General features: G+C 48.2%; 1 protein-coding gene across 5 annotated transcripts in view; it reads left to right on the forward strand.

Moving 5' to 3' along the window:
• The window catches only part of TTC7B (tetratricopeptide repeat domain 7B), a 315,699-nt gene that overhangs the window by 233,182 nt on the left and 63,037 nt on the right, over positions 1–19,480 (forward strand). The window lies entirely within an intron of this gene.

The following is a 19,480-nucleotide window of genomic DNA, read 5'->3' on the forward strand; positions in this document are numbered from 1 at the left end:
ATGCACCATCAGATGTCTCTGGTTTCTTCCAATCTTGCATTAGGACTTTTAAAGTCATGGAGCAAATATTCCATGAAAGCATCCAGTTCCTTCTACAGTGTTGTATAATATGTGACTTTTACTCAGTCGCTAACAGTATAAATCAGCCTTTCTCAAATGCAGCCACTGTGGCCACATGCGGCCACTGGTGATTTTTCTTGCCGCCATGGCAGCCTCCTGGGCAGTGATGGCAGAGGAGGGCAAAGCAGCAGCCCCTCCCCCTCCCTGTTGCTCCTGGATTTGCCACTTTGGTGTTGGTGGCTGAAGCTGCCAGCAGGGGATGGTGCCCCGCGCCACCTCTCAAGACAGGTGGGGCATAATGCTGGAGAGGAGCAAGGTGAGTTCCCCCAACCTTCCCAAGGACGATGGGGCTTGGGCTTTGGTCTGGAGTGGTGGTGGGGGCAGGACTTTGGGCTTCAGTCTCTGTCCATGGGCTCCTCCTGTGGGTGTTCTGGCTCCAACCCACAGCTCTGGCCACAGGGCTCCAGGCTCCAACTCCGGCAGGCTCTGATCCTTGGCTCCAGGCTGCGGACGTGAGGCTCTGACCCCCAGCTCCCACCACGCGTCTCACACCCAACCCACCCCTGTCATCCCTGCTGCTTTCCCCTCCTCCCCCATCTATGGCTTAATTTGTCCCGGGGCTTGCTGTGAAAAGTGATATTAACAAACACACAAGTATCACTTTTCACCACCTCCAGCTAGCTAGTGAGTCTGCTGCTGTGAAAAGTCATATCTGTATGTTTAATATCATTTTTCACAGCAGACTTATTATCTAGCTGAGAGGCTGTGAAAATGATATTATGGAACATACAAATATCACTTTTCACAGCAGCAGACTTACTAGCTGGGAAGGTTTGCTTTTTGGGTTTTTTTGTTTGTTTGTTTTTTGTGTTGGGGGGGGAAAAGGCAAAAGAAAGAACAACAAAAAAGACAGAAACATGCAAAGGACTTCAGTTGTGTTTCTATTCTGTTTACATCTAGTAAAGAGTAGAGACAACTGTACATTAGTTATATTATTGAGTCTTCAAAAAAAATATGCGTAAATAAATTACAATGATTTGGTTATTTGTTTTTCCTAAAGTTAATTAAGTATTTTAGGAAAAATTGTCAGAGCTGCCACCAGCAAGAGTTGATGGCCCCACTCTGAGGCCACCAAAAATTTGTTCTGAGAACCCTTGATATAAAGGATGCATCTCCTTCTTCAAGTGCTTGTCCTTATGTGTATTCCACTGTGCATGTGTTCTGTGCACCCAGAGTCTGAGATTTCTTGCAAGCAGTGTCCATTGGTCTCCTGGTACCAATCCCCACCTTGGCATTTTCCTCATGACCATCGGTACCCCATGCTTTGGGGACCCCCACAACTCCCTCCTGAACCAACATACTGACCATACTGGAGAACATGGGACCTGTGCCAGATATACAGAGCCTGTGCATTGTGCCAGGGAATCAGTCCACCATTCCCCTCTAAGGGAAAGGTCAGAGCCTCCTCCTGACCTCATGAAAGAAAAAAATATGAAACGGTACTGACAAAATTATCTTCTTCGTGTCCCCATGAAGCAGTCACCCCACCATCTCCTTCCCCTCCAGACAATCATAAACAGTTTCAGGATTTATTGCAAAGGGTGGCTGAGGAACTCCAGATTTCCCTAGAAGAAGTCCCAATACAAACTCCTGGATATCCTACAAACCACTGGATCCAGTTGAATAGCATGTCCCATTAATGAAGCTATTCTGGAACCTGCTAGAGCAGTCTGGCATACACTAGCCACATGCACCCCTACCCCAAGAAGGCAGAGAAGCGCTATTTCATTACAGCTAGGGGAGCAGAATTTCTCTTTACCCACGCTGCACCGAAGTCTCTAGTTGTCCAGGCTGCCATGGAGAGATCTAGACAACATCTTAAATCCACTCCCAAGTAGGAGACTAAACATCTAGACTTGTTGTGAAGAAACGTTTTCACATCTAGCTTTTGGTTTCATATAGCACACTATCAAGCACTGTTAGCGAAGTAAGACTATCTCAACTATTCCAAATTCACAGCTGCCACAGCAGCACAGAGCTCACTTCCAGGCTCTTATTGAAGAGAGAAAGCTGGTGGCCAGAAACGCACTTCAATTGGCGGTAGATGCAGTAGACCCATTATTTAGGTCGATGGCAACAGCCATTGTGATGCGCCATGAGTCATGCTAGCAAGCTTTGGGGGTTTCCCAGGGAGGTCCAAAATAAACTGCCTGTTGAAGACCTACACTTTGATGAAGCCCTGAGTCCTTAACATGTTAAAGGGCTCCAGGGCCACTTCTGCTCTCTGTGAGTATATACACCTGCCCCAGAAAGGAAGTATCACAGATAGTCTTTCAAACTTAAAGCGGCATCTCAACAATTTTATCACCAGAGGTCTTATGACTCTCCTCGTAAGAGACAAAGAGTACAGAAGTCTCATTTCCGTGTTCCTCCCATGTCTATAATGCTATCTCAATCCCATCTCCTGGCAAAAAGGTATTTTTGATGGGCGTTCGATAGCTGCAGACCACTTATGATGCCACCACTACTCGACCCCCCACATACCATTTGGGGGTCAGTTAGCACTCTATTTCCACAACTGGAATGCCGTAACAATGGGACAAGTGGGTATTAGATATCGTCTATTATGGCTATGCAATCGAGTTTACTTACCCATCTCCTCCAAATCCCCCATCCCCATCCCTTTTCAGGGATCAGTCTCACAAGGGGATTCTCAGGCAGGAAGTGGAACCCTCCTCCAGCAAGGAGCAATAGAGCACATATGCCTCAACAGCAAGGAAAAGGTTTTTACTCTAGATACTTCCTAGTCCCCAAAAAGTCGGGAGGTTGGAGATCTATCCTCAGTCTCCACAATCTCAATTGTTTTATTCTTATGATCACTCTTGCATCCTTGGTAAAAAATGTATGGTTTACAGCTCTTGATATGAAGGCCACTTACTTTCACGTGGCTATTCACCCCGCCCAGAGGCGTTTTCTCAGAGTCATAGTTGGCCCTGACCACTTTCAGTACAGGGTGCTCCCATTTGGCCTCACCACTGCCCCCAGGGTCTTTATCAAGGTCTTTCTGACAGTAGCAGCTCATTTTAGGTGGAACAGCTTCACTGGTTTCACGCCTCTCTACAATTGGGTTCTCGTTGCAAAGACACATCAGGAAGCCTGTGAGTCAGCCTCTTTAATGCTTCATCTGCTTTCTTCCCTATGAGTCAGTGTGAACGTGGAAAGTCTGTCCTCACTCTGACAGACTGTAGGAATCATAGGGGCCACCCTACATTCAATCACGGCACGAACTTATATACCAAGAGGCATGTTTCACGCCATGAACAATTTAATAGAGCAGGTTAAATGCAACCGTTGATCTTTAATCAGAACTTGTCTTTCCCTCCTGGGGTACATGGCTTCATGTACTTAACTAACCCATTTGCCAGGCTCAATCTATGTTGACTTCAGGTGTGGTTCCAGAGAGTGTAGTCAGCAACCAAACACATCATGAACACCATAGTTAACCATTCCTTGGAGAGTAATGTCTTCTCTGATGTGGTGGGTGTATTCTCATCAGGTATTTGTGGGCATCCCCTGCATATCATCCTTGCCAAACAAGAAAAGTGTTACAGATGCCTCTCTAAGGCTGGGGAGCCCACATAGACAACTGTATGGCACAGAGCACTTGGACATTCTGAGAGACCAGGATACATATCAACTTTCTGAAACTGCGGGAGTCTAAGAAGCTTACAAGGTTTTTCTACAGGTCATCCAGTCCCACCATGTCTTCATAATGTCAGACAACATGACAACCATCTTTTGCATCACAGGAGGATGAGAGAGATCAGTCGCCCCTCTGTATAGAAATGGTCACCCTGTGGAACTGGTGTATCAGGAAGCGAATCACCCTCTGGGCAGTATATCTGTCAGGAACTCAGAATGTATTGGCAGACACCCTCAGCAGGCGTTGTGCTATCAATCATGAGTGAGAGTTGCATGATTCAGTAGCAAACAGCTCAATGGGGACCCCCTGCTGAGATCTGTTCATCTCCGAAATGAACAAGATAAGCAACATATACTGCTCTAGAGGAGCTCTAGGACTACACTCTCAGCTGATGTACTCCATCACTGCTCAGACCATCTGAGCTATGCCTTTCCTCCCTTACGGAAAATTCACCAGGACAGGGTGTGAGTCCCAGATACTTTTGGTTCCCAAATCTCTTATGACTCTCATCTCCTCCTCTGATCACCATCTAGTCCTTTTCTCATCTCTTGACCCAAGAGAAAGGGAAGATCAAACGTCCCAACCCCAGAACACTTCATCTCATGGTTTGGTATTTGGTTAGGCATCAACATTAGAACATTCCTGCTCTGAAGCTTTACATAACATCAGAAAGGATTCAACTAGGAAATGCTAATCCAGTCAAGTGGAAGCATTTTTCCACTGGAGCATAGCTGAAGCATGCATCTCCTGAGTCAATGATAGTCCCCTCATTTTGGTCTACAATCTTTCACTCAAAACAGCTGAGCGTTCACTCAGTTCTACACAGTCACCTGGCAGCAGTGCTATCAGTGCCATGTGCTATTGGATGATTATTCAATTTTCACTCATCCATTGACTACCAGATTCTTAAAGAGCCCACCTATAACTTTCCCACCAGTAACTTTCCCACCAGTAAGGAAACCTACCCTTCATTGGGACTCAAATCTTGTACTTTTGACACTCGTTAAGCTTCCCTTTGAACCATTAGCTACATGTTCCATGTCTCAGTTATCAATGAAATTGCATTCCGTGTGACCATTACCTCAGCCAGAAGCATGGCTGAGCTGGGAACAATAATGGCAAATCCATCCTACACTGTATTCTATAAGGACAAAGTCTCTTTCGTCCAAAATTCACTCCCTAAGTAGTTTTGGAGTTTCACATGAACCAAACAATCCACTTACCAGTGTTTTTTCTGAAACCGCATGTATTTGAAGAAGAGAAGAGACTTCGCTCCCTCAGTGGACAACATGCTTTCGCCATCTGCCTGGAAAGGACAAAACCAAGTAGAAAATTGCCTAGATTGTTTCTCACTATAGCAGAATGAGTCTGAGGTCAAGCTGTATTTTCCCAGAAGATTTGTAAGTGGATCTTGGGCTGTATCCTGCTCAGTTACCAGTTGTTGCATCTTCTTTCTCCTAATGGAGTGAAGGTTCATTTTACAAAAGCACAAGCAACCTAAATGGCATCACTTTACTTGACATTTGCAGAACAGCTATGTGGAGCTCTGTCCATACGTTCATGAGACATTATGCATTAGTGCAGAACTCCTTCACTGACTCATCCTTTGAGACAGCAGTTCTCCAAATGGCTCTGCCATCTGCATCCTTGCCCCCTTCTCCTGTTTGTCGGTCACCCACAGTGGAATATACATAGGGACCAGCACTCAAAGAAGAAGAGGTTTCTTACCTTATAGAACTGGAGGTTCTTTGAGATGTGTGGTCCTTATTTGTATTCCACTATCTGCCTTCCTTCCCCTCTGCTTCAGATCTTTACTGGAGTCATAGTAGAGAAGGAACTCGAGAGGCAGTTGGTCTGTTCTGCCCTTTGACTTCAGTTGAAATCACAAAGAAGGCAAGGCTGCATGCGTGGACCAACAGATATTGCTTGCAAGAATTCTCTGACTTCTGGAGCACATGCACACACCAAGAGTGGAATTACAGATAGGGACCACGCACCTCGAAGAAGCTCCAGTTACTATAAGGTAAGTAACCTCCTCTTACTGTCTGCTTATCATCAGTTTGTAAGTGTGCATTATTAAAAATGTGTCAATTCTTGTAACACTGAAAAAAGATAGAATTAAACTGAGAGAGCTTAAATTTCTGGTAGTAAAAATAATTTAGTATAAATAACCTTTGTTTTGCTTACACTCAAAAACTTTTTTCTCTTGAGCTAACATTGATCACATAATTATTAAATGGCATTATGAAGAGCGAAGGACCCAAACCAGTACCCTCCTCCTTTAAAATATTTGTTTTTAAAATAACTGTAGCTGGGGTTTTATCTTTATACTATATTCTCAGCCCTCAAATTAAGGCTACAAACTCTTTTCAGTTTCTACCAACAGCTGGTGATGGGTGAACCTCAAAACTGTTACCGTATCTAAACCCCCAGAAGTTTGGACATTTATTTAACATTTTGAGGTCTTCCCTTTTTTTCTCTGCATCACCTATTCCATATCTTCTCCTTGTCCCCCAGCTTTTCCATCCCTTCTCTCATACTGTTCTGTTCAAAGACTCTACTGCTCTTAGTTCCTTCCCCACTAAAGCCTCTGTCTTCCTGACGAATAATACAGACTTTCAGTCATTTCCATCTTGTCTTAAATTTGACCCAGTGATCTGCAGTAGACTTCTGTTCCCTGGTGATATATGTTCTTCTTCGAGTGATTGCTCATGTGTATTCCACAATAGGTGTGTGTGCTCGCCACGTGCACCGGTCCCAGAAGTTTTTCCCCTAGCAGTACCCATAGGGGAGCGCCCAGGCGACCCCTGGAGTCGTGCCTCCATGGCGCGGTATAAGGGGTACTGCGCGCTCTCCCCCCCGACCCTCAGTTCCTTCTTGCCGCCAGGGAAGTTGCTTCGGAACTACTCTGCTCCAGCTTTGCTGTAGCTCGTCCCCAAAACTGCTTGTTCATTCAGTGTATGGTACCTGTAGTTAAATTGTTTAGTTAGTTTAGTTTAGCTAGAGCGCCCGGGTCGGGGCATGCCCCACGCCCCGGGTTTTAAGTTGTGCGACACTCGTAGGTGATCTGTGCCACTGAGTGATCCACAGGCGGACTGTCTGAGCTGTTTGGGGAAAACCCATCTCCGCAATCGCTGCAAGATTTGCAAGTCATTTAAGCCTTGAACTAAGACAGAAAGGGACATTAAGCTCCAGTCTATTCAGATGGAGTCAGCGCTGACCCCGGCTCCAGCGCGCTGCTCCGAGTCAGCATCGGGCACCACAGTATCAGTGCACGGTGACTCTTCGGCGCCATCAACCAGTCGGCACCACTCCCCATTCACGGGGCACGCCAAGAAGGCTAGAAAAAGGTCTCCTTCACCGTGTCACTGGAGTAAACCCAGGACAGAAGTCAGACCCATGTCAGGCAGACCTTGATCCCCACCAGCTTCTAGGCCTCTCACTCAAATCGAGCGGAGTAGCCTGGCCCATTCAGAGCAGGCCTCCCCGGATGTCCAGATGCCCTCCACGTTGGAGGCCCTGCAGGCGGCCCGGGATGTTATGTCCATGTCAGTACCAGGAGCACCACCGATGTCAGCCCTGCGCTCCAGAGACAAGCCACCGCTGAGATCTCCGCAGTCACCCCTGGCTCAGTACTGGTCTCGGTCGAGAGAACGTTCCCAACGCCGTTTGCCACCCAGTGACCCTTCAGGGCAAAGTCCACGTGGATCGCCCTTGACGCCCACCAGACTGTCTGGTTGGGTTCCATCCGACCGAGACTCTCAGCACCGCTCCACCTCGAGGAGCGAACACCGACAGGACCGAGGCAAACATCGCCAAAGGTCCTCGTCTCAGAGAGGTTATCGCAGCCAGTCACGGCACGGATGTCGACATCATACCCGTTCGACGTCCCACTCCAGGACCCCGCCCCAGCACTGCCTCCGCAGCCCCGGGCGTCGATTGCGGGCGTCTCACCGTCGCGAGTCCACCTGTCAGAGCCGATCGTGGAGCAGCTGTTACCGACGGTACCGGTCCTGCACATCTGGATCGCGGTCCTGTGGTCAGCATCGCTCTCGGCATCGCTGCGCCTCCTGGTCCGGGGACAGCAGCAGGTCGTATGTCAGCCCGGCCTCCCTTCGTAGTCATCCATCGATGGGCCAGGCCAGCCAGGCCGAACAACCGACTCCGCCGGTGCCACAGCAGGTGCAGTGGTACTGGGCCCTGTAGCTGGTTCAATGGTACCAGTGGGCACCCTGGCCCCCGACGCAGCCCCCGGTGGGGCTCTCTCGGTGGCCGAAGTCTCCCTCTCCAGACCTCCGAGGAAGGAGTTAGTGGGACGTACATCCTCAGCACCGTACCTGGAGACTGACCAGATTGTGGACCCTCCGGTGCCAGTGGACACTCAAAGTACCGCACCAGCCTCCTCACCCTCCCTGGATGAGGTGATTACGGCCCCACCTCCCTCCGTCCCGCAGGAGGACTTTAGAGCCCACCAAGAACTCTTAAAAAGGGTGGCATCAAGCCTCCACCTCCAAGCAGAGGAGATGGAGGAGCCCTCAGACTCCTTGTTTAATGTGCTGTCCTCCTTGGCACCAGGCAGGGTGGCCTTGCCTGTCCATGAAGGGGTGGCAAAAATTTCAAATGCCCTGTGGCAAACACCAGCCTCATTGGCCCCCATCTCTAAAAGAGCAGAATGCAAGTATTTTGTACCTGCCAAGGGACACGAGTACTTATACACCCACCCTGCTTCTAACTCCCTGGTGGTCAAGTCGGTCAACCACAGGGAGTGGCAGGAGCCAGCCAGCCCCTGCCCGAAAAATAAAGATTCACGGAGGCTGGACCTTTTTGGAAGGAAAATGTATTCGTCCTCAAGCTTCTAGTTACGGGTGGCTAACCACCAGGCTCTCCTGGGCTGGTATGAGTTCAATCTGTGGGGCTCCCTGCCCAAGTTCGAAGACTCCTTCCAGGAGGGTGACACGAAGGAATTCAAAGTGCTGGTGGAGGAGGGTACAGCGGCTGACAGGGCAACCCTGCAGGCAGCTTCGGATGTGGCAGACGCAGCCACGCGTTCCATGACCTCCGCGGTGTCCATGAGAAGGGCGTCGTGGCTCCTGCTCTCTGGGCTGTCCAGCGAGGTGCAGACCTCCCTGGAGGATCTCCTGTTTTATGGCAAAGTTCTGTTTGCAGAACAAATGGATACAAAGCTGCATGGCCTGAAAGACTCCTGCATGACTCTCCAAATTCCGGCTCCGGCTTTAAACCTAAGTTCAAGCCGCAGCAGACTCCCACTCAGGTCACCCACCCAAAATACGAGGCTGCTTATAAGAAGTTGCGGGACTATAAGAGGCACCCACAGAGCCAGTCTCTGCCTGCACCCCAACCTGGGTCCTCCAAGGGCAAGCAGGTGGGGAAAGGGCGGTTTTGACGGGACGCCCGGGGCCACCCTGCCAGTTCTCGTCAGGGATCCACCCTCAATAAAACTTCCCTTCTCCAATCAGTTGTGTGCTGTCCTCACAGAGTGGTCACGGCTGACCTCGGACCGATGGGTCATCAACACCATCTCCCAGGGCTACACTCTCCAGTTTACTTCCTCCCCGCCCAACCACCCCCTGCCCCAGTCCCTCCTGGGGGACACCTCACCCGAGGCTCTGCTCGAGCAGGAGGTGGGGCGGCTCCTGGGCCTAGGAGCGGTGGAAGCGGTACCTGGGGAGTTCAAAGACAAGGGGTACTACTCCCACTCTTTCCTTATCCTGAAGGCCAAAGGGGGGCTCAGGCCCATCTTGGACCTGTGAGGCCTGAACCAGTACATAGTGAAGCTCAAGTTCTGCATGGTCTCCCTGGCCTCCATCATCCCCTCCCTGAATCCCAGGGACTGGTACGCCACCCTTGATCTGCAGGATGCATACTTCCATTTCCGTATATTCGAGGGGCACAGATGCTTCCTCCGTTTTGTGGTGGGGCAGGAACACTGCCAATTTACAGTCCTCCCATTTGGCCTGTCCACTGCCCCCAGGGTATTCACAAAATGTATGTCGGTGGTAGCGGCCTACCTCAGGCGCCGGGGGGGTCCAGATCTTCCCCTATCTGGATGACTGGTTGGTCAAGGGCAGCTTCCAGTCATAGGTGCGGGATCACATGGCGTGCCTTCTGCCCCACATGCACCACTTTGGGCCTGTTTGTAAACAGCACCAAGTCCACGTTAGTCCCAGTTCAACGCATAGAGTTTTTCAGGGCAGTCCTGGATGCCTTATCGGCCAGAGTTTCCCTCCCACCGGACAGGTTCAAGACCCTGAAGGGGTTCATCGACACAGTCACAGGGTTTCCGGTGACAACAGCCCGAGCATGCCTCCAGCTCTTGGGTCATATGTCGGCGTGCACGTATGTGGTCCGTCACGCCAGAGTCAGGATGAGGCCCCTCCAGCTCTGGTTGGCCTCGGAGTTCTCCCAGGCCAGGGACAGGCTGGACAAAGTCCTCACGGTACCCGAACCAGTGATGGCCTCCCTACGGTGATTGTCCTCCCCGAGAAACATGCTCCAAGGGGTCCTATTCAGGGGCAAGGGCAGGGCCCCGTCGCTGGAACTGGTGTCCGATGCGTCAGACCTGGGATGGGGGGCCCATGTGGGGAACGTTCACACCCAAGGTCTGTTGTCAGCTCGGGATCTGACCCCCCACATAAACGTCAAGGAGCTCAGGGCAGTACGGCTGGTGTGCATGGCCTTCCTCTCACACCTGGAGGGCAGGTTGGTCAGGGTCCTCATGGACAACACGGCCTCGATGTTCTACGTCAACGGGCCAGGTGGGGCCCGATCCTCTGCCGGGAAGCCCTCAGGCTGTGGGATTTTTGTTTAGCCCACGACATCTGCCTACAGGCATCTGCCGGGCGCCCAGAACGCAATGGAAGATCGCTTGAGCAGGGACTTCTCCTCTCAGCATGAGTGGTCTCTCCACCCAGAGGTGGTACACAGACTTTTCCGAGTGTGGGGAACTCCCCAGGTGGACCTGTTCGCGAGTCGGCAGAACCATCACTATCCCCGGTTCTGCTCTGGGGAGGGGGCGGCTGGGACGGGGCTCTATCTCTGATGCCTTCCTCCTGTCCTGGTCGGGCCAGTTTCTCTATGCCTTTCCCCTGTTCCCGCTGATCAGCAAGGTCCTGGATAAGAAAAAGACGGACAAGGCCCCGGTCCTTCTGATTGCCCCGGCATGGCCCAGGAAGCATTGGTACGGGACCCTCATGGGTCTGGCGGTTGCCCCGCAATGGCCGTTGCCTTTCCGCCCAGACCTTCTCTCCCAGGACCAGGGCCACCTCCTCCACCTCATGGCATGGCTTCTCAATGGTTAGGTAGGGAGGAAAGGATGTGCTCAGAAGGGGTTCAACGCGTCCTCCTAGAAAGCAGGCAGCCCTCCACGCGCTGAGCCTACTTGGCAAAGTGGTCTCCGTTTTCCAGATGGGCGGACGAGCGGGACGTTTCCCCGGTGGCGCCCCTGATCCAGCTTATTCTGAACTACCTCCCCCACCTTAGAGCCCAGGGCCTGGCACCCTCGTCAGTCAAAGTGCACCTGGCAGCCATATCAGCCTTCCATCCTCCGGTGTAGGGCCTCGCGGTATTCTCCCATGCTATGACTGGCCGATTCCTTAAGGGATTGGATCGTCTCTTCCCGTATGTTAGGCCCACCGTGGGACCTAAACCTGGTGTTGGCCCATCTCACGGGGCTCCCATTTGAGCCGCTAGCCATGCGCTCCTGGTCCCACCTCTCTTGGAAGGTGGCCTTCCTGGTTGTGATCACGTTGGCCAGGCAGGTCTCGGAGCTCAGGGCCCTGACCTCCAAGCCCCCATACACGGTGTTTCATAAGGATAAGGTCCAGCTCCGCCCACACCCTTCGTTCCTCCCGAAGGTGGTCCCCGCCTATTCATAGATTCATAGATTATAGGACTGGAAGGGACCTCGAGAGGTCATCGAGTCCAGTCCCCTGCCTGCATGGCAGGACCAAATACTGCCTAGACCATCCCTAATAGACATTTATCTAACCTACTCTTAAATATCTCCAGAGACGGAGATTCCACAACCTCCCTAGGCAATTTGTTCCAGTGTTTAACCACCCTGACAGTTAGGAACTTTTTCCTAATATCCAACCTAGACCTCCCTTGCTGCAGTTTAAACCCATTGTTTCTGGTTCTATCCTTAGAGGCTAAGGTGAACAAGTTCTCTCCCTCCTCCTTATGACACCCTTTTAGATACCTGAAAACTGCTATCATGTCCCCTCTCAGTCTTCTCTTTTCCAAACTAAACAAACCCAGTTCTTTCAGCCTTCCTTCATAGGTCATGTTCTCAAGACCTTTAATCATTCTTGTTGCTCTTCTTTGGACCCTTTCCAATTTCTCCACATCTTTCTTGAAATGAGGCGCCCAGAACTGGACACAATACTCCAGCTGAGGCCTAACCAGAGCAGAGTAGAGCGGAAGAATGACTTCTCGTGTCTTGCTCACAACACACCTGTTAATGCATCCCAGAATCATGTTTGCTTTTTTTGCAACAGCATCACACTGTTGACTCATATTTAGCTTGTGGTCCACTATAACCCCTAGATCCCTTTCTGCCGTACTCCTTCCTAGACAATCTTTTCCCATTCTGTATGTGTGAAATTGATTTTTCCTTCCTAAGTGGAGCACTTTGCATTTGTCTTTGTTAAACTTCATCCTGTTTAACTCAGACCATTTCTCCAATTTGTCCAGATCATTTTGAATTATGACCCTGTCCTCCAAAGTAGTTGCAATCCCTCCCAGTTTGGTATCATCCGCAAACTTAATAAGCGTACTTTCTATGCCAATATCTAAGTCGTTGATGAAGATATTGAACAGAGCCGGTCCCAAAACAGACCCCTGCGGTACCCCACTCGTTACGCCTTTCCAGCAGGATTGGGAACCATTAATAACAACTCTCTGAGTACGGTTATCCAGCCAGTTATGCACCCACCTTATAGTAGCCCCATCTAATTTGTATTTGCCTAGTTTATCGATAAGAATATCATGCGAGACCGTATCAAATGCCTTACTAAAGTCTAGGTATACCACATCCACAACTTCACCCTTATCCACAAGGCTTGTTATCCTATCAAAGAAAGCTATCAGATTGGTTTGACATGATTTGTTCTTCACAAATCCATGCTGGCTATTCCCTATCACCTTACCACCTTCCAAGTGTTGGCAGATGATTTCCTTAATTACTTGCTCCATTATCTTCCCTGGCACAGAAGTTAAACTAACTGGTCTGTAGTTACCTGGGTTGTTTTTATTTCCCTTTTTATAGATGGGCACTATATTTGCCCTTTTCCAGTCTTCTGGAATCTCTCCCGTCTCCCATGACTTTCCAAAGATAATAGCTAGAGGCTCAGATACCTCCTCTATTAGCTCCTTGAGTATTCTAGGATGCATTTCATCAGGCCCTGGTGACTTGCAGGCATCTAACTTTTCTAAGTGATTTTTAACTTGTTCTTTTTTTATTTTATCCGCTAAACCTACCCCCTTCCCATTAGCATTCACTATGTTAGGCATTCCTTCAGACTTCTCGGTGAAGACCGAAACAAAGAAGTCATTAAGCATCTCTGCCATTTCCAAGTTTCCTGTTACTGTTTCTCCCTCTTCACTAAGCAGTGGGCCTACCCTGTCTTTGGTCTTCCTCTTGCTTCTAATGTATTGATAAAAAGTCTTCTTGTTTCCTTTTATTCCCGTAGCTAGTTTGAGCTCATTTTGTGCCTTTGCCTTTCTAATCTTGCCCCTGCATTCCTGTGTTGTTTGCCTATATTCATCCTTTGTAATCTGTCCTAGTTTCCATTTTTTATATGACTCCTTTTTATTTTTTAGATCATGCAAGATCTCGTGATTAAGCCAAGGTGGTCTTTTGCCACATTTTCTATCTTTCCTAACCAGCGGAATAGCTTGCTTTTGGGCCCTTAATAGTGTCCCTTTGAAAAACTGCCAACTCTGCTCAGTTGTTTTTCCCCTCAGTCTTGATTCCCATGGGACCTTACCTATCAGCTCTCTGAGCTTACCAAAATCTGCCTTCCTGAAATCCATTGTCTCTATTTTGCTGTTCTCCCTTCTACCCTTCCTTAGAATTGCAAACTCTATGATTTCATGATCACTTTCACCCAGGCTGCCTTCTAGTTTCACATTCTCAACGAGTTCCTCCCTATTTGTTAAAATCAAGTCTAGAACAGTTTCCCCCCTAGTAGCTTTTTCAACCTTCTGAAATAAAAAGTTGTCTCCAATGCAGTCCAAGAATTTGTTGGATAGTCTGTTCCCCGCTGTGTTATTTTCCCAACATATATCCGGATAGTTGAAGTCCCCCATCACCACCAAATCTTGGGCTTTGGATGATTTTGTTAGTTGCTTGAAAAAAGCCTCATCCACCTCTTCCACCTGGTTAGGTGGCCTGTAGTAGACGCCTAGCATGACATCTCCCTTGTTTTTTGCCCCTTTAAGCCTAACCCAGAGACTCTCAACACTTCCGTCTCCTATGTCCATCTCTACCTCAGTCCAAGTGTGTACATTTTTAATATATAAGGCAACACCTCCTCCCTTTTTCCCCTGTCTATCCTTCCTGAGCAAGCTGTACCCATCCACACCAACATTCCAATCATGTGTATTATCCCACCAAGTTTCAGTGATGCCAACAATGTCATAGTTGTATTTATTTATTAGCACTTCCAGTTCTTCCTGCTTATTCCCCATACTTCTCGCATTTGTATATAGGCATCTAAGATACTGGTTTGATCTTTCCTCCCAGTTTTGTCCTGACTCTCCTTTCTCTCTGCCAATATAGCCCACACTCCCTCTTGTTTCCGACTCATTTCCCCGGTCTCCATGTTCCCCACTTACCTGTGGGCTTTGCTCACCTGTCCCCGTCGAACCTAGTTTAAAGCCCTCCTCACTAGGTTAGCCAGTCTGTGTCCGAACAGGGTCTTTCCTCTCCTCGAAAGGTGAACGCCATCTCTGCCTAGCAGTCCTTCCTCGAATAGCATCCCGTGGTCTAGGAAGCCAAAGCCCTCCTGGCGACACCATCTTTGCAGCCAGGCATTCACCTCCATGATGCATCTGTCTCTGCCCGGGCCCCTACCTTTGACAGGAAGAATTGAAGAGAATACCACCTGCGCTCCAAACTCCTTCACCCGTACTCCCAGGGCCCTGTAGTCACTCTTGATCCGCTCAGTGTCACACCGCGCAGTATCATTTGTGCCCACATGGATGAGTAGCATGGGGTAGTAGTCAGAGGGCCGGATAATCCTCGACAATGCCTCCGTAACGTCTCGAATACGGGCCCCCGGCAGGCAGCATACCTCCCGAGATGAAATGTCAGGGCGACAGATGGGCGCCTCCGTCCCCCTCAGCAGAGAGTCTCCGACCACCACTACCCTACGTTTCCTATTCGCAGTGGTGGCAGCAGACTTTCCAGCCTTAGGGGTACGAGGCTTCTCCTCCTTTACTGTAGGGAGTGGTTCCTTCTTTCCTGTATCAAGAAGAGCATAACGGTTACCTATAACCACGGCAGGAGGGTTCAGAGCAAGGGTGGAGCACTGCCTGCTGCCAGAAGTAACCAGCTGCCAGTGTCCACCCTGAGCCATCTCCTCCTCCACCAGTGGTGTATCAGCAGTCCTGTGTACTGGGACAGCTACCTCAGCTGTCTCCACATGGACACTGTCGAGGAATTGCTCGTGGATACGGATGCTCCTCAACCTAGCCACCTCCTCCTGTAGCTCTCCCACCTGCTGCCTGAGAGATTCCACCAGCAGGCACCTCTCACATTGGATGGTCCCCCAGCCTGGATATCAGTAAGTGGAAATTGCAAGTTACAGTCTTTGCAAAACCACACCAGGATCTGGGTAGAGGCATCCATGCTTAGGCACTCTGTCTGGCTACAGGCACAGGTGGAGGAGACAGTAGCAGTGCTGGCACAGGTGTTGCGGGTCTTCCTAACCATCGTAAGCCTCCCTCTGTCAAACTCCCGTCTGCAGCCCCCTGTCAGCCCAAAAGGGTGCTGTATTGCTCCTCCTTCACCTGGAGAACTCCCTTGCGAAACTCCCTGTTAGCAGCCCCTATCACATGGGTCAGGACATTTTTCTACCAGTCCTCTGCCCCAAGCCCCACGCGTCGAGTGAGGAGCGCCGTCTCCACACACTGGATATGAGATGGGCTCTGGCTTTCTACCTGGAGCGGACCAAGCCGTTCAGAAAGTCCTCGCAACTGTTCATCACCTCGGCCGAGCGCATGAAAGGTCAGACAATCTCTACCCAGTGGCTCTCCAGCTGGATCACTTCGTGCATCCATACCTGTTATGATCTGGCAGGAATCCCTCCGCCACCAATTGTGAAGGCGCACTTGACTCGGGCGCAAGCCTCGTCGGCTACCTTTTCACCCACCTCCCCATCCAGGACATTTGTAGGGCTGCCACGTGGTCTTCAGTTCATGTAATCATCTCCCAGGGATGACGCTGGGTTCGGCGGGTCTGTATTCCGTCCCGAGAATTTGTGAACTCCTACCCACCTCCAACAGATATAGCTTGGAATCATGTATTTTCAAATACAAATGAGCAATCACCTGAAGAAGGAAAGACAGTTACCTTTTCCATAACTGGTGTTCTTTGAGATGTGTTGCTCATGTCTATTCCACATCCGTCCCGACTTCCCCTCTGTCAGAGTTGTTTGGCAAGAAGGAACTGAGGGTGGGGGGAGCGTGCAGTGCCCCTTATACTGTGCCATGGAGGTGCCACTCCAGGGGTCGTTGGGGCACTCCCCTACGGATACTGCTAGGGGAAAAACTTCCGGCACTGGTGCACGTGGCGAGCACGCACACCTATTGTGGAATAGACGTGAGCAACACATCTCGAAGAACACAGAAAAGGTAATTGTCTTTTATTCCTAAAAGATGAAGTAATGGTATTAATCAGAGAACACTGTGAGAGAAATGTTCATGTAAATTACCAGAATAGGCAAAAGATTAAATTCTGAACCTTAAGTGAGTGTTCACCCATCTCTTTCCCTGAACTTTCTGATTAATCACTCACTCTCATCAGTTTCCTTCAAACTTTCATGACTCCTGTCCTCTGTTGGTTCTCCTACCATTCTGGTTGTTTTTCAGTGCGCCTTTAGATGCGTCTTCCTCCTACTCTGTCCCTCTTATCACAGGTGTTTCCCAGGGCTCCATGTTTGATCAATGCCTCTTTTCCCTCAAATCTGTGTTTCTAGGTGACACCACCTACTCACATGACTTCATCAACCATCTCTACACCAGCAACTCTGAACCTTCCTCTCCATTTCTGATCTGTCTCTCTTTACTTAATGCTGCATCTCTTATTCTTACTCTGATATCTCTTTCTTGGATGGCTCATTGTCAACCTAAACTTAATGTAACCAAAACCGAACTCATCATGCCCTTGTTTCTCTGGTGCTATTGACCTCACCAGTCCTCCGTTAGGCCTGGGTGTCGTTTTGATTCTGTCTTCTCTATAGAACTAAGTAGTTATGGGGTGAGAGTATTGCCATAGATCAAAAGAAGGCAAAGTATTGTAATAGATCAAAAATAGGAAGAAAGAGGATACAAAGAGTAGATATAAATGAGCAATTTTAATCGTGGCTAAAGGTTAACCGCAGGTCCCATGTGATATATTAAGGATCTGGAAAGGGGGGTGAGTAGTTAGGCAGCAAAATTTGGAGATGACAAAAAGTTATTCCAGTAGGTCAAGACCACAGAGAACTTCAGAGCACCTAACTGAGCTAGGTGAGTGGGCAACACAATGGCAAATGAAATTCTGTATCGATAAATGCATGAAGGGAAACGTTTAAACTACCCCTTCATCTCATAGGGTTCTAAATTAAAATCAATATAAACTCAGGAAAGGGGCCAGGTTGATAGTGGAAACAGCTCAATGAAGGCCTCTTAGTATGCGACTGTATTCAGTAAAACAAACAAGATGGTAAGCTGCTAAAGGAATTGGATAGAGAATAGTATAATGCCATTATATAAAAACAATGGTGCAGCCTCTTCTGGAATGGTGTGTGCAGTACTGGTCCCCCATCTCAGAAGGGATACTGCAGAATTAGTGGGGGTTCAGTGAAGGGAGATTAGAATGATTAAGGGCTGGGAAAAACTCATATGTGATGAGAGATTGATAAGCTTGGGAATGTGTAATCAGATTGTGGAATTTACCACTATCAGATGTCATTGAAGCTAAGGATTTAGCAAGGTTCAAAAAGGGATTGGACCTAACAAAAAATATCAGATTTGTTATAAACAAAACTTTTGGAAAGGATATTAATTTTCATGATTCAGGGTGGATGAGATATAATGTGAGGGGCAGCAGATTGTTTCAGTCCTGCCCACTGTAGCATTCTTACACCTTCTCTCTGCATGTCCACTTACATTTATAAATTAGCTCTCCAGTTAAAATCATCCATCACATGAGGATATAGGTGATAGATGCTATTTTAAAGATTCAAGGTTACTTTTAACCTCATTAAGTAACAAAGAATTCTTTAAAAAGAGCAGTATAAATTTTTGGGGAAACTAGATTGTGTGGGCTCTTACACTGTGTTTATTCACTCTCTTTGTTAGATGCCTAGGAGCTATGGTTGTGATTGTTGTAGGTGGATAGACAGAGTACAAGAATTAATAAATTACAGGTGTTCAACCAACTGAAGACTTACATTCTCCTTTTCTTCTTTAAGTTGAATAGACTGAAGTAATATTAATTATTGTTTGTTTGATATAATTTTTTATCCCAAAAAACTGTGCCTTAAGATTGATTGTGGTACATCTCATCAACCTGAATGTATTTAAGGCCTCCTCCAAAGATCATTAAACTCCCTGAAAAGACTCCAGTTTACTTCCGTAGACATTGGATTGAGCTCTTAATGTCCCTACCCTTTTAAATGCAGTTGATGTATTACTCCAAATAATGTAGCATGAGCATTGGCTTGAAGAGAAGAAATGTATCTGTAGTGCTTTGACTTTTTAAACCCACATTAGTTGCTGTTTGTTATAAACTGTGCTATGGTAGCATCCAGAGGTCCCAACCACTATTTGTGGCCCACTTGTGCTATGCAAACATGGAAGGTAACAGTCCCTTGCTCATCCACCATTTTTAACCCCCCTCCTCCCAGTCGAAGGACAGACTTTGGGCTAATTGATCAACATAATGATAATGTTTAAGACTGAGGGAATGCCTGAAACAAAACACTTTTTTTCTAACCATTAATTAATTAATTATTGAGCCACTTTTAGCTAGCCAACCCAACCTAAAGACAGTTCATTCTCAGGCCAGCCAGTTATTTATATCAGTTATGATATATTTTAAATTAATTGTTGCCAATATAATTCTACAGTTTTTAATGTTTACATAAAATTACTGGAAGGCTGAGTTAGATAACTTATTTTTCATATCTCCCAAGCAGTTTCTCAGCAAATCAGAATGCTGAATAAGCCTGTGATTCAATTATGTTACGTTACCGATAACCTTCTTTTTCTTATCAAATGTGTTTTTAAGAAGAAAAGGCTTAAATACACAGGATAATTTGGATCAGGTTGCCATGTACAGTGGTTGGGAACGTGAGCAGATGCCTCTTCCCTCAGCTTATGACAAATCATGTCAATAACAAGCAGAAACTTTTCAGTCAGCTCAATAATTGGTGCCTTTCAGTCTGACACCTGAAACATGGGGACACAGTGGCTTTCTTTAATAGTGCC

Source organism: Trachemys scripta, chromosome 4 (assembly GCF_013100865.1).
Source record: "Trachemys scripta elegans isolate TJP31775 chromosome 4, CAS_Tse_1.0, whole genome shotgun sequence".
NCBI lineage: Eukaryota > Metazoa > Chordata > Testudines > Emydidae > Trachemys > Trachemys scripta.